At 39.5% G+C, this 13,265-nt stretch overlaps 1 pseudogene across 1 annotated transcript; it reads left to right on the forward strand.

Annotated features, from left to right (window-relative positions):
• LOC143598496 (myb-related protein 308-like) lies at positions 1-1,604 on the forward strand (annotated as a pseudogene). Its single transcript, XR_013147118.1, has 2 exons — positions 1-303; positions 862-1,604. The product of XR_013147118.1 is annotated as a myb-related protein 308-like (transcript).
• The last annotated feature ends 11,661 nt before the right edge of the window (positions 1,605-13,265 follow it).

Below are 13,265 nucleotides of genomic sequence, written 5' to 3' on the forward strand. Positions count from 1 at the left end.
TCATAAAACTGAAAACTAAATAATAATAAGAATAATAAAAATGGGAAGGTCTCCATGTTGTGAAAAATCACACACAAACAAAGGTGCATGGACCAAAGAAGAAGATGACCGTCTTATTGCTTACATCAGAGCTCATGGTGAAGGCTGCTGGCGGTCTTTACCCAAAGCCGCCGGACTCCTCCGCTGCGGCAAAAGCTGCCGGCTCCGGTGGATCAACTACCTCCGCCCTGATCTCAAGCGTGGAAACTTCTCTGAAGAAGAAGATGAACTTATTATTAAACTCCATAGCCTCCTTGGCAACAAGTATGTTAATAACTTGTTCATCTTTAATATATATATATATATATATATATATATATATATATATATATCCCAACATTATTTTCTTCAAATTCTTTTTTGATTTTTATTATATTCATTTCTTAATTCTTAAACTTTATCTCATTAATTTCAGAGTTTTCATTTTTTTTTTTTGTATTTCTTAAAATTTTAAAATTTTTATATCTCCCTGGATTCACCTTTTTTCATTGGGGGTTGTATTTGAGAAAAATAAGGAGCAACCCAAAAATAAAAAAGAAAAAAAATATAGTTTTATTTATACGTAAAAATTCCGATCAACCTATAAAATTTTGCTTAGCTACGCTAGTTGGACCGTATTTAAAAAATTCTGAGACTGTCATTTTTTTTCATTCTTAATTTTAAGTTATTATTATTTTCTTAGTTTTTATTTTATTAATTTCTTGAAATTTCATATTTTATTTTATTAATGTCTTTAAATTCTTAATTTATTATCCCAAGATTAGTTTTTTTCAAATTCTTCATTTTTATTTTATTAATAATTCTTTGGAAATATATTGATAGGTGGTCTTTGATTGCGGGAAGATTACCGGGACGGACAGATAACGAGATAAAGAATTACTGAAACACCCACATCCGAAGAAAGCTTTTAAACCGTGGAATTGATCCGGCAACTCACCGGCCAACAACGGACACCAACCACCACCAAACCAATACCATAACCACCACCTCCACAGCCATCAACCACAATATTAATTCTACAACCACCATCTCATTTTCCACCCATCATCTTATCAAACACGAAGAACTAGAAGACATTAAACCCAGCCGGAAAATCAAGAACACCTCGCCGGAAAATCAAGAACGGTGCCAAGATCTAAACTTAGAGCTGAAAATTGGCCCACCTCATTATAATAACAATAGTATTAACAATCAAAACGACGTCGTACCATCCTCATACGTACAACAACAAAATATTTTGATGACCGGCGGGAGAACTTCCAGCGGTTCAATAATATGTTTTGCGTGCAGTTTGGGGATACAAAACAGCAAAGAATGCAGTTGTGCTATGGGTTTAAGTGGTAACAGCAGTGGTTATGATTTCTTAGGGTTGAAAAATGGTGGCTTGGACTATAGAAGCTTGGAGATGAAATGAATATGATCATTTCTTCAGTCAGTTGGCTAATTTTTTTAACCACGATATTTTGTTACTTTTTTATTTCGTGAAATTATATTTTATTTAGCCATTTTGTTGTGTATTTTTGTACAATTATAATGGTAAGTTAATAGAAAAGTAAATAGTGATTCACTAGCTAGTTGTTATCTTTCATATGTAATTCTGAAGAAACACTAAGTGAACCCTGGACAGATTATAGATAATCTGGGGGTTAAGTAATGTTTCCCACGGATGAGGTCCAGCAGAGAAGGTTGTTCTTCAGAGGACCTGCAAAACAGACACCGTAAGCTCGTCATTGAGAAGGGGGGGGGGTTCCTCCTTGTGACCACCCTCCGGCGTGAGAATCAGACTAGATTGCTCTGAATATAAGTGTATATTAAGAGATTGCTAGATAAGGTTGAGATATCAGATGATGTCCTTACCATTCCAAGGTGTTGGAGTATTTATAGCCGAAGGTAGGTTTCCAAGCAGGTACAGCCGGCTGAATAGTATTCCTGTTCTACCAACAGTGGACTACGCACAGGCCATGCTGGTTGGTGGATAGGTTACGGCCAACAGTAATAAGGTCGGCTGTATACTGTTCCTTTACTGCCGGCTACGCACTGTTCCACCAACTGTAGGCTGCGCACGTTCCATCGTAAGGGTTGGTGAGTAGGCAGCGGCTAATAGTGACAAACAGTACTAGAGGGTGCTCCTCCTCGTATTGTTGTCGGTGAGCTGTCACCCTGTGATTAGTTCATGGGCTGCTCTGGTCAAACTGTCTGTTCCGCCCATACCTTAGTAGGTATAGTACGAAAGACCTTCCAGAAGCATACGGACTGGCTCATTTAGGCGGGAGTGTTCCCGCCTTGCTCATTCCTTCATGTGACTACTGAAGTAACGAATGCCTTGTGCGTGTAGCCTTGCTGTTAGTGCGGGTAGCCTTCCCTGATGGCTTGTATCCGCAGCTGCGGGAACAGGCGGGGTACTTCACCATTGGGAGGCTTTCCCTGTGGGTACAGCTGGCGTACTGCGCGTAAGGTTCTTTGAGCATGGTGGGTCCTGCTGGAGCAGTTGGTCATTGCGCAGACGTCCCTGTTCAAGGTGAGTCTTGCGGGTCCAACTGGGCTCTGCTGGGACCTACCTCTTCAAGTCCCCCCAGTCCAATGTTCTTCTCATGAATTATTAATAAGTGAGGTGAACTTTTGGACTTAGCAAGGGGTTTTGAAAAGGGTTTAGTTGTTAGGTTTTCCGTGGTGATTCTTCCCGCGGTTTTCCTGATGTCACGCAGAAATTCCCGACTTTTCTGCTTGATCTTTGGGTATGAAGCGGGTAGGTTTGTAACCTCCTCGCACGTCAGGAGCGTTGAGTCCCATTTGTGTGGATTCTCCATGGGGTCTTGGTAGTTTTCAACATAGTGATCAATTATGCTAAAACCACAAATTCCATCTTGGAGTTTCAAACAATATAGTTCTCGACGTTCCCGTCATGCGGGGATGCTATTCCCGTTTCCGCAAGCATGGCCCAGAAGATCCTTCTTGGTTTGAATTCCCTGCAGAGTGCTAAGTATGTGAAGGGTTTTGCCTTGACACTGTACCCGCACTTGTCTTACGGTTACTTTATTTCCAAGGTATTCCTGGCGTCAATTCCCTGCGGGTGCTAAGTATGTGAAGGGTTTTGCCTTGACACTGTACCCGCACCCGTCTTATGGTTACTTGGTTGCCAAGGTAAGGGGTATTTTCCCGCTTACTTTTGAATCTTTTTGAATTTTGAATTTCGAAATTCGAAGAGTTGGTGGAAAGATAGGAACAGTCCAAACATCTGAAACGTCGTGCGACGGTTTCTTCTGACTGTGTCAGGACGTGCAGGAAGTTATGGCGACGTGACAGTACATGGTCATTCCAGACGCTTTTTCAGGCGCGTGGGCGCGATTTTTCGGGCGCGTGGCCGCTAAATTAATGGTATGCGTCCTGTCAACAGCTGTTGCCAGCTTGCTTTTTGCCACGTGTCATAGTTTCATTGCACCTTCGTTTTCTCTCTCTTCGGTATTAAATGCATCGCATTAATTGCGATTAGTATATAAAGGGGGAGAGGGTTCTTTGTAATCCACACTTTCACTCTTCTCTTCATCTTTTAAGCGATTTCCGGCGAATACTCATCCTTTTCAGGCAAGCATTCTCCCGAAATCGTTTTCTTCTTCTTTTACAAGATGTCTCGTGATATCGATTCTACAGCTGATGACAAGAGTACTGCTGGTGAGTGCCAGTGTGCTCTGCCTGGCGATCTATATCGGTACGTCGTCAGGAAGTTCATGCTCGAGTCTCTCGAGCCTGAGTTTCCTGAACCCCACCAGACGGTATACAATGCCCCCAGAGGCAAGATCGGGGTTTATGCTGCATTCTTTGTCTATGGGAATCTTAGGTTCCCATTGACAAAGTTTGTTTACCGTGTCCTTGAGAGGCACGGTGTTCATTTGACCGAGTTGCACCCCATGGCGATCGCCAAGATTCGCCACTTTGAGTGGGTGTGCCGGATACTGGGCGTTGAACCCTATGTTGACCGCCTGATGACCTTCTACACTTGGAGGTGCATCCAGGGGTGGTACACGTTGACAACCCGGATTAAGGGTTTAAAGATCTGCGCGACCGAGCGCAGTCTTCGCGCGTGGAAGAGGGAGTTTTTCTTCATATCCGCTCGCGCCATCCCCATTGCCATGAAATTCAAGAACGGGCAAGCACTTCCCAGCCTTCACGCCTCCAGCTACCAAGAGGCGGAATGGTTTGCGAAGATATCTCGGGTCTAATCTCCGGTTTACCGGTTTGCGGAGTCCGGGATGGTGATGCTGGGGATGAGCCGGGTGTGGAAGGAGGCTGATGCGCGCAAAATTCCGATCGTCCTCGAATACGGTTCGAACTCTGTTCCTTACGGTATGCCTTTTTCCCTTTTGTTGATTTTGAATTTCTTCTAACTTCTTTCCTGTTTATTTTAGAGGGGAACGACCTGCAGTCGCTCCTGAACCCGCGGGAGGCTGACGGTCCCGCACGGATGGGTACTCGCGCTCTAGATGAGAACGAGTTGCCCATCCTAGAACAAACGGCGGATCGGTTCGTGGAGGTCTATCCGCTAAGCCATGAGATCCTTAGCGCCCGTCGGCCAGGTAAGGCGCTCTTCGACCCTCGACCCCTCAATGTTGAAACCTCTGCTGGAATTCCTCTAATCGTATGTTCTGATGAGGAATCCGCAGATGGTCCTCCGTTGGTGCGGAAGAAGAAGGCTGCCGGCGGGAAGGGGAAGGAGAAGGTGGTCTCCACAGCCGATCCAGCGCCTCGGTCTGACTCGGAGACCGAGAGCGAAGAGGTGGCGGGGAATCCCGGTGGTGACAAGATCATTCCGGAGGCTGTGACAATTGTCACCGAAGAGCCCCGGATGACAACGGTTACCGGCGTGAAGAGGCCGGCTCCATCGGGTTCATCCCCGCCCGTCCGTACTTTCAGGCTCAAGAAGACCCGTAAGTACAAATTTCCTTTAGCTTTAATCTTCATAGCTTTATCATTAACACTTTTCTTCTTTACGCAGGCGTGGATGTTGACGCATTCCAGGGTGAAGCGCCGAGTAGTACCTCTCCGCCAATGACGGTAGGCTTGGTCAGCCTACCTGAGGCGTCGACCCAGGCGCCTGCGCCTGCTTCCGCTGGTTCAGTTGCTCACTCCTTTGAGCCGACTGTTCCAGCCGAGATGACGTCACCGCCGGCTGTGAGTGCGATTTTTACAGCATCCTTCACCGAGCCGGCGGTTACTATTGCTGCGGATTCCGCGGCAGCGACCGCGGCGGCGACCACGGCGGCTGCTACCATGCCCCCGCCATCGGCAACGACGGCCGGTCCATCAGGTACGCATGGGGCTTCCCGCCAATCTTTGCCACCTTCCCATCTGCCTGACCTCTTGGATGGATTTCCTTTGGGTTCAGGTGATGGGTTCGGCGGCTATCGGCCTGTTATTGACCCTACAGGTGCGTAGGGTTCTTCTGGCCCATTTTATATATATATTTTATCATCTTTTCCTAACTGCTTTGTGTTTTTTGCAGTGTCGGATTCCAATGAAGTGTATGTTCCACGATGGAACATTCGCCGAGGAACAACCCTTCGCACCCCTGTGGAGTGCGTGGAATGGGCTCGTCACGCTGCTCCCAGTGGTGCGTTGGGGGAAGCCATGGCTAGCTACCAGGAGGGTAGGCTAACCAATGAGCTTCGGGTTCTCCTGGCCCGGATGCAGCCGCGCGTCGAGCTGCTTTGTCGTGAAAACGACAAGTTAAAAGCAGCTCGCCTCAAGGAAGTAGCTTAGGCGCGGGCTGTCCGGGAGGAGAACCAAAAACTTGCCGCAGTGGCTGCGAAGAAGGAGAAGGCCTTCAAGGCCCTCGAGGTTGAAGTTCAGGCTCGACTCGAGGCCCGTTCCAAGGCTGCCCAAGCTGTTAATGAACAGCTTCGGCTGGCTAAGGAAACTGCGAGGAACGCAACCGAGAGGGCCACCAAGGCTGAAGCTGTTGCTGAGCCTCTGCGCGTGGAGAATGAAGAACTTAAAGCCAAATTAGAGGCTCTCCAGCAGGCTCATGATGCCTTGGCGATGGAAGACGCCAAAAAGCTCCAGGAGATCTTGGACCAGAGGGGGGTGCTTGACCATACTGAGCGGAAGCTAAAGGGCGTCGAAGAGGCTGCGGCTAAAGAAGTGTTGCTTGCCAACCTCAACAAGAGTGAAGCCGAACGCGCCCGTAACGAAGCTCAAGCTGCCCTCCAGGAGGCTCTGGTTGCCAAGGAATGGCTTCTTCGAGAAGCGTTGTCTCATGTAAGCTTTCATGTCTTTACGCTTTTCTTTGTAAATAGAAAGGGTGTTGACACTTGTATATTTTCTTTTGTAGGTTGTGCATCGGGTCTTCTCAGAGACATCTTACGACGATGCTATGAGCGCAGCCCTCAACGCTTCTCACGAGGATGGGGAACGGGCCGGCTTCCTGCTTGGTCTAGGGTTCGTTGAGAAAGGCGTCCCGCCTTTCAACTTCCCTTTGTATAATGTGGATACTGAAGCTATTTACGACCAAGCAGTGAACCAGTATGCTGCCTTCCCGCATCCGGTGGTGGGGAAGGTGAATGAAGTTGCTGCTGCTGATGATGGGCTAGCTATCCTTAAGGCTTTCCTTGAACTGCCACGCTCTACTGACGGCGCTGGTCCAAGTGGAAGTGGCCCTGAAGCCTGATCCTGAAGATCCCTTCCCGCTGCTAGGATAGATTTAGTTTGTATAGATTTACTTTCTTGTAGGCGGGTAGTTACCCGGCCATTCTTGTAACGAATATTTATGAAATATAAATCTTTGTGCGGCTAAGACCGCTTCTTTCATTGGATTCCTTGCTTTATAAACGTTATATGACTTGCATACTTTAGTTTAAATTAGCAATTTTCCAAGTGTTTTAGAATAAGTTAACCTTTGAACGTGGTAGATAATAGGTGTGAAGTTTTGCTTCCTCTTTCGTGATTGTGCGGGTAGGACCGTCACTTGCACTTAGTAGGATGGCTAAACTTTACCCATATCTGACCTGCGTGTAGGTTTTCCTCATCTTTTTTTAGGATAACCTTTGAACGTGGTAGATGATAGGTTGAAGTTTTGCTTCCTTGTTCGTGATTGTGCGGGTAAGACCGTCACTTGCACTTACAAGGATGGCTAAACTTTACTTACATCTGACCTGCGTGTAGGTTTTCCTTATTTTTAGCGTTGTGTTTATGCGGGTTTTGCCGCCTTCCACACGTAACGACTTACTTCTTCCCCATTTATGCGGTGAATACCGGCACCAGTGTGGGAAGTTCATAAGTATAAAGGTAAAGTTAACACATTATGAAAGGAGAATCATTTCCATTAGAAGTGGCTCTAGGCCTTTTCTTTACAAGTTTGGAATTGATCTACATATAACATTTGCGTAATTGAGCTCCATTCCATGTTCTTGGGATGGGAGTGCCATCGAGCCTTTCGAGCCGGTATGCGCCCTTTCCCTGGACTTCTTTGATAATGTATGGCCCTTCCCAGACCGGGGCCAGCTTTCCTGGGCGTTCTTGGTTCGAAGCCTCGTTGTTACGCAGTATGTAGTTTCCTACATTGGTTCTTAGGGTTGAAAAATGGTGGCTTGGACTACAGAAGCTTGGAGATGAAATGAATATGATCATTTCTTCAGTCAGTTGGCTAATTTTTTTAACCACGATATTTTGTTACTTTTTTATTTCGTGAAATTATATTTTATTTAGCCATTTTGTTGTGTATTTTTGTACAATTATAATGGTAAGTTAATAGAAAAGTAAATAGTGATTCACTAGCTAGTTGTTATCTTTCATATGTAATTCCAAATTTTGTAAGATGTATTTTGATGGTGTATTACTTTTAAATTGGTTTAGTTTCAAGAATATATGTTTTCAAATCTTGTATTTTCTTTAACCAATTAAGATGCTAAAGAAACACGGAATTTTGTAGTTCAACGTGCATGAAGTGTCCTATATTGTTATTGACGAGGAGGGCGCAACCCACGAGCAGGCCCAGCCCAAGGGGAAGGCGAGGAGGGCGACGAACCCGGTCCACTCTCCTGAGAGACCCATAAATATTAAAAAATAAAATATATATTTTATATATAATTTTATTTTAACACAATAGTTTACAAAATGACTTTTTGGTTGAGTAGAAAGTGTTTTACACTATGGTAAGAGCATTCTCATCCAACCCCTCATATTATGTGAGGGGTGTTTTTATAATTTAGAGAGTGATTCAAGGTGTTGTGAGTGAAGAGTTTTTATATTTTAGAAAAAGTAGTGATTTTTCTGTATATTTGAAAAGTTACTGTTCATCCCATATAATTTTTTAATATATTTTGAAAGTGGTTGTGAGTGAAGGAAAGAGAAAAGGTAATGATAAAAGGTATAAAAAGTATTATTTAATTGAAATTGAGAGAGAAAATAAAGTAAGTTTTAGTGTAATTTTTGGTTTGGAGATAGGGGGTGGGATGAGAATGCTCTAACAAAGGTTATGGGCTTAATTCTCACAATTATTATTTTTTTTTACAGAAAAAAAACTTTTATTTGTGTTTTATATGAGTCATTTTAATAGCATATATGTTTATTATTATTTGTTTACTTTGGGCTTTTGAAAGGTAACCTTATTGATAAAATTGTCAAATTATCTATTACATATATAGTTGAGAACACAATTTTAAGGGGCCCGTTTTTTACTTGGCCCAGGCCCTAAAATTTTAAGAGGTTCTCATAGACGGCCCTGCCCACAAGGCATGGGTCTCGGGGCCAAGTGGCCTCGAGTCTTTTTATATATCACTAGTCTGTTTTCAAACACTGACCATTGTATACAGTTCGAGAAATGACAATGACAAAGTCATCTTGTTGTATTGGTACCGGCATTCACTTAAAAGGGGCCCGGGTTTAAATCTTATATGCTTACGCATTTTCTTTTACTTCTTTTGAGGATTGCGGTTGAAGAAAGGTCAATGAAAAATAAAATAATGTTGGAGTTGTAGGACAATCGGATTCTAGACGGTTGTGTATAGAGTCATCTACACTCATGTAATACAACGGCTACGGGCTAGTCACATTAAGTTAATATACTCAATATATATTTAAACATGTACATACGATACTCTTGTTCTGTTAAAAATTATTAAGGTTTACTGCCAGTAAAATCATTTAATAAAATCAGCATGAAACTAAATCATCTCCATAAAGCCATATAAACTAAATTAAATCAAAATTCTATATAATACACATAAACTCGTATTATAATAATAACTAACATGTTAATCATTGTAATAATAATAAACCAATATTAATTATAATAATAAATAATAATACAAAGAATATGTACGTCTGATTCTATCTGAGTGTATCGGGGATGGTTTGCTGCAAGTTGATGTTTAAGTCGATTTTATCTTATTTTTATTACTTTACTTGTTATCAAAACTCGACTAACACGTACACTTATTTATTAAAACAAAAAACTATTTAAAGTGTTTTTGTGATATGGACATTTTTGTCATTTCTATACAGAAAGTTCAATTTTTAGCATTTTAGTAGTTATGGTTTCATTTTCTCGTCCAATTCACTACTTCCATTTAGGAGTGCCTCGTGGGACAGCAAAAACAAGTTAGGACTTTAGGCTCACACTTAATTAAGATCCAAGTCTAGAAAAAAAACATTATATATAGATATATTATAATTGGTAAAGTAAACCCAAAGTAATGTATTGGTGTGGTGGTAAGCTTCGTTGTTAATAAAGTACAGTTTATGAGTTCAAAACTTGTAAATAAGCAAAAAAATTTTCCTTAACAATTGTCATAAAAAAGCCACAAAATCTTGTTTCAATTTAGGCCTCCACCTTCGTTGAACCGACCCTGCTTCCGTTAATTATTTATGTTAAGTTAACGTAAAACTTCTACAATAACCTTGATAAAAATAATAATAATCTAAATTTATAGTGTAAATTGCGAAAATCATCCCTCTTTGTTGGTGATTTTTGTCATTTCCATCCAAAACATGTTTTTAGTATTTCATCATTATGGTTTTATTTTTTTTTGGGTGAAAATTATGGATTTGGTTAAGGAAGTGGAAAGGTAGGGTTAGTGAGGAGGGCGATGGTGGTTAGGTTTTTAAAGGAGAATGATAAGGCTCCTATTCAAGTTAGGGTTAGCGTTTTTTATGGGAAGAAAGAGAGTAATTGTGTTTCTTTGTTGATGCATGAGAGTAAGGTTCAGGATGATGGACGGTTACCAATGTTTGTCTGAGACGTAGGTGGCGATGATGTTTGTGTGTGTATGTATAATAGAGGTATACAAGTTAAACGAAGTATAACAAGTTAAAACACTTTAGAAAAAAACATAAACTCCCATTAGTTAATATAGCACAACTAATTAGCCCCATTAGTGAATTAGATTGAAATGGCATAAAGGATATATAAAAATGAGAACATGATGATGGAATGCAGAAAAAAACCTTTTGTATGGCAATGACAAAAATAACTAAACCACTAATTGACCAGATTTTATAAATGGTCTAATAATACGAATCTATTTTGTCTTTTTTATATAAGAATTTATAATGTTAATAAAATATAACGGTCAAAAGTAATTACGAAGTAGTAGATAAGATTTAAGAAATAAAAAGTTATATATTTTTACTACTCCAGTTCCACCGACGGCCCAATTGACGGTTCAACTGGTAATCGGCTGGCCTAAATGAAAATGGTTTAAGACTTAAGAGTACAAATTGTTATGTCACCTACGTGGTTTCTTAACCTAATAACTTTTTTAGAGTTAATGACCATTTTTGTCTCTATGGTTTGCTATTTTTACCACTTCAGTTCAAAGTTTGAAATTTTATCAATTTAGTCCTTATAGTTTTAAACATTAGCCAAGTACGCTCCCCCACCCCCATCCGTCTAACGGCATCCAACTATGCCGTTAATTTAAGGGTTAATTTGTCTTTCCTTTTTATTTTGATTAAATGGTTGTTTCCGTCCCTGTGGTTTGATACTTTTTCCACTTCGGTTTAAAGTTGAAATTTTGTCAATTTAATGTTTAATTTAATTCTTTTTTTTTTGTCTATAACCCTAAGAGCATAATCCAAGCCCAAAACCTAGAGTTCGACGAATTCAAGAACAACGTCACGATTTGAAAAACACACATGCGATTTAGTGTATCGATTTCTTGAGCAAATATGGAAATGTGGGATATTTGACCTCCTGATGTTGATTTCAACCCAAATATTTGCTACGATATTTTTATCTCTAAACCCTAACTATTATGCATTAATCAAAGAAACGATTTTTAGTTTTTTCGATATAGTTCAGTTTCAGGGAATTACCCTGACCAATTAACCAATGAATTTCATCATGGGGAAGAGTTTAGGAAATGTCCAGAAACTGAATACAGGGGGGTATGATTATTGTTGTCGATAGAGTAAATATAGACTTGTTTTGGTCGATGCTCGATGGTTTTGGGCTTGGATTATGCTCTTAAGGATTATAGACAAAAAGAAAAGCCAAAAAAAAAACTAAGTTAAATTAAACATTAAATTGATAAAATTTAAAATTTTGGACTGATGTAGCAACAGTATCAAACCACAGGAACAAAAATAACCATTAACTAAAAATAAAAAGGAGAAAGACAAAGATACCCTTAAACTAACGGTATAGTTAGACGCCGTTAGAACGGGAGGGGCGTAATTGGCTAATGTTTAAAACTATAAGGACTAACTTGACAAAATTTTAAACTTTGGACTGAAGTGGCAAAAGTAGCAAACTATAAAAATGAAAATGGCCATTAACTTTTTTTTTAATAGCTAAATGTTACGCCTCATATGAATTGAATCCGGTACCGCCTCCTTTAACATTGTGAGAATTTTGTGTTTAGATAATTGTTCCTTGATTGAAACTTGTTTCACATTTTCTCTATATATACATTCTTTGTGAATTCAAGCATCCTTTTTCCTAAACAACCAAGAAAACTGAACAATAAATATCGGAATTTTGGAGTAAAAGAATAAAAGAAAAAGAAGAAAACGGTTCACATTTTGTCCCACTACGTGGAAAAAACATGCATATGTCAGAGATAGAACGAAAGGCGTTTGAAAAAGGATTTTGGTTTGTTGCAGAAATCAGATGTTGCTTTGGACCGATAGATGAATGGATAATATCTGTTTGGAGAGTATCTCGATTATTTGAGCCTTTCCACATTAAATTATCAGCTTTTAGAAAAACATACTATTAATGTTACTTTTAATATTATTACATATTATCCTGTTCTTGATTGTTATAGTAGCAACAAGCCAACAATCACTCATGCATGAAACGGTTTTCATATGAATAATCGTGTCAACGAAACACGTGGATACGATTTAGCCTTTAGTTATTACTTTGATTAATGTAAGCGTAAACATTTAGTGCCTTAGAGGTTACATGAACATGTAAAAGTTGATATTATGTGTCTGTGTTATTACAACTTTCTACTATGGGTTAAGACATATATTAATTTCAGTTATTATATTAGAGAAATGTCCTATATGATCATGTGGATCGCAACTCATAAATGAATCATGGTATCTAATCTAAAAGAGTTTATAACCGATCTTAGCTTGTATAGTCTTATCCTAGTTTAACCAACACTTTAGTTCTTAAATTTTGTATTAGGGATTACTCTATAAAATATATACCTAGTTTTGAAATTGTTTTAATATGGTCAGTTAAAAAATATTTTATTCCAATTAAGTCACTAAAGTTTCATTTGTGTTCCAATATCTTTTATTTGAATAGTAGGTTATTTTGGTTTTTTTTATTTTTAAATAGTTTGACATCGCATAATATTTTCTTAAAAAGTTGAAAAAAATAGTAAAAATTAAGAAAAATAATTTTTAAATTGCAAAAAAAAATCTGAAAAATTACAAAAAATTACAATATAATTAATATGCTCGTATATATATATTTTTTGAATGGAAGCAATTAATTATTCTACTATTAGATATTTTAATATCACCTAACTATCTTTTTGAATTTTTTCTAAAAACATGGTGGTTTCTTATAAAAAAAATCGTAAATTAAAAACGAGTGATCTTACTACCTTTTTTTTGCAATTTAAAAATTATTTTTCTCAATTTTTTAAATTTTTTTAAAGATATTTTGCAATGTCAAACTATTTAAAGATAAAATAAAAAACTGCTTAACCTACTATATAGGTAAAATATCTAGAATTGAAACACAAAAGACTCTTGTCTCTTTTGATTCCTTA

Source organism: Bidens hawaiensis, unplaced genomic scaffold (genome assembly GCF_021521415.1).
Source record: "Bidens hawaiensis isolate Kalapana, Puna unplaced genomic scaffold, B.hawaiensis_p1.1 tig00050472_1, whole genome shotgun sequence".
In the NCBI taxonomy this organism is placed as follows: Eukaryota; Viridiplantae; Streptophyta; class Magnoliopsida; order Asterales; family Asteraceae; genus Bidens; species Bidens hawaiensis.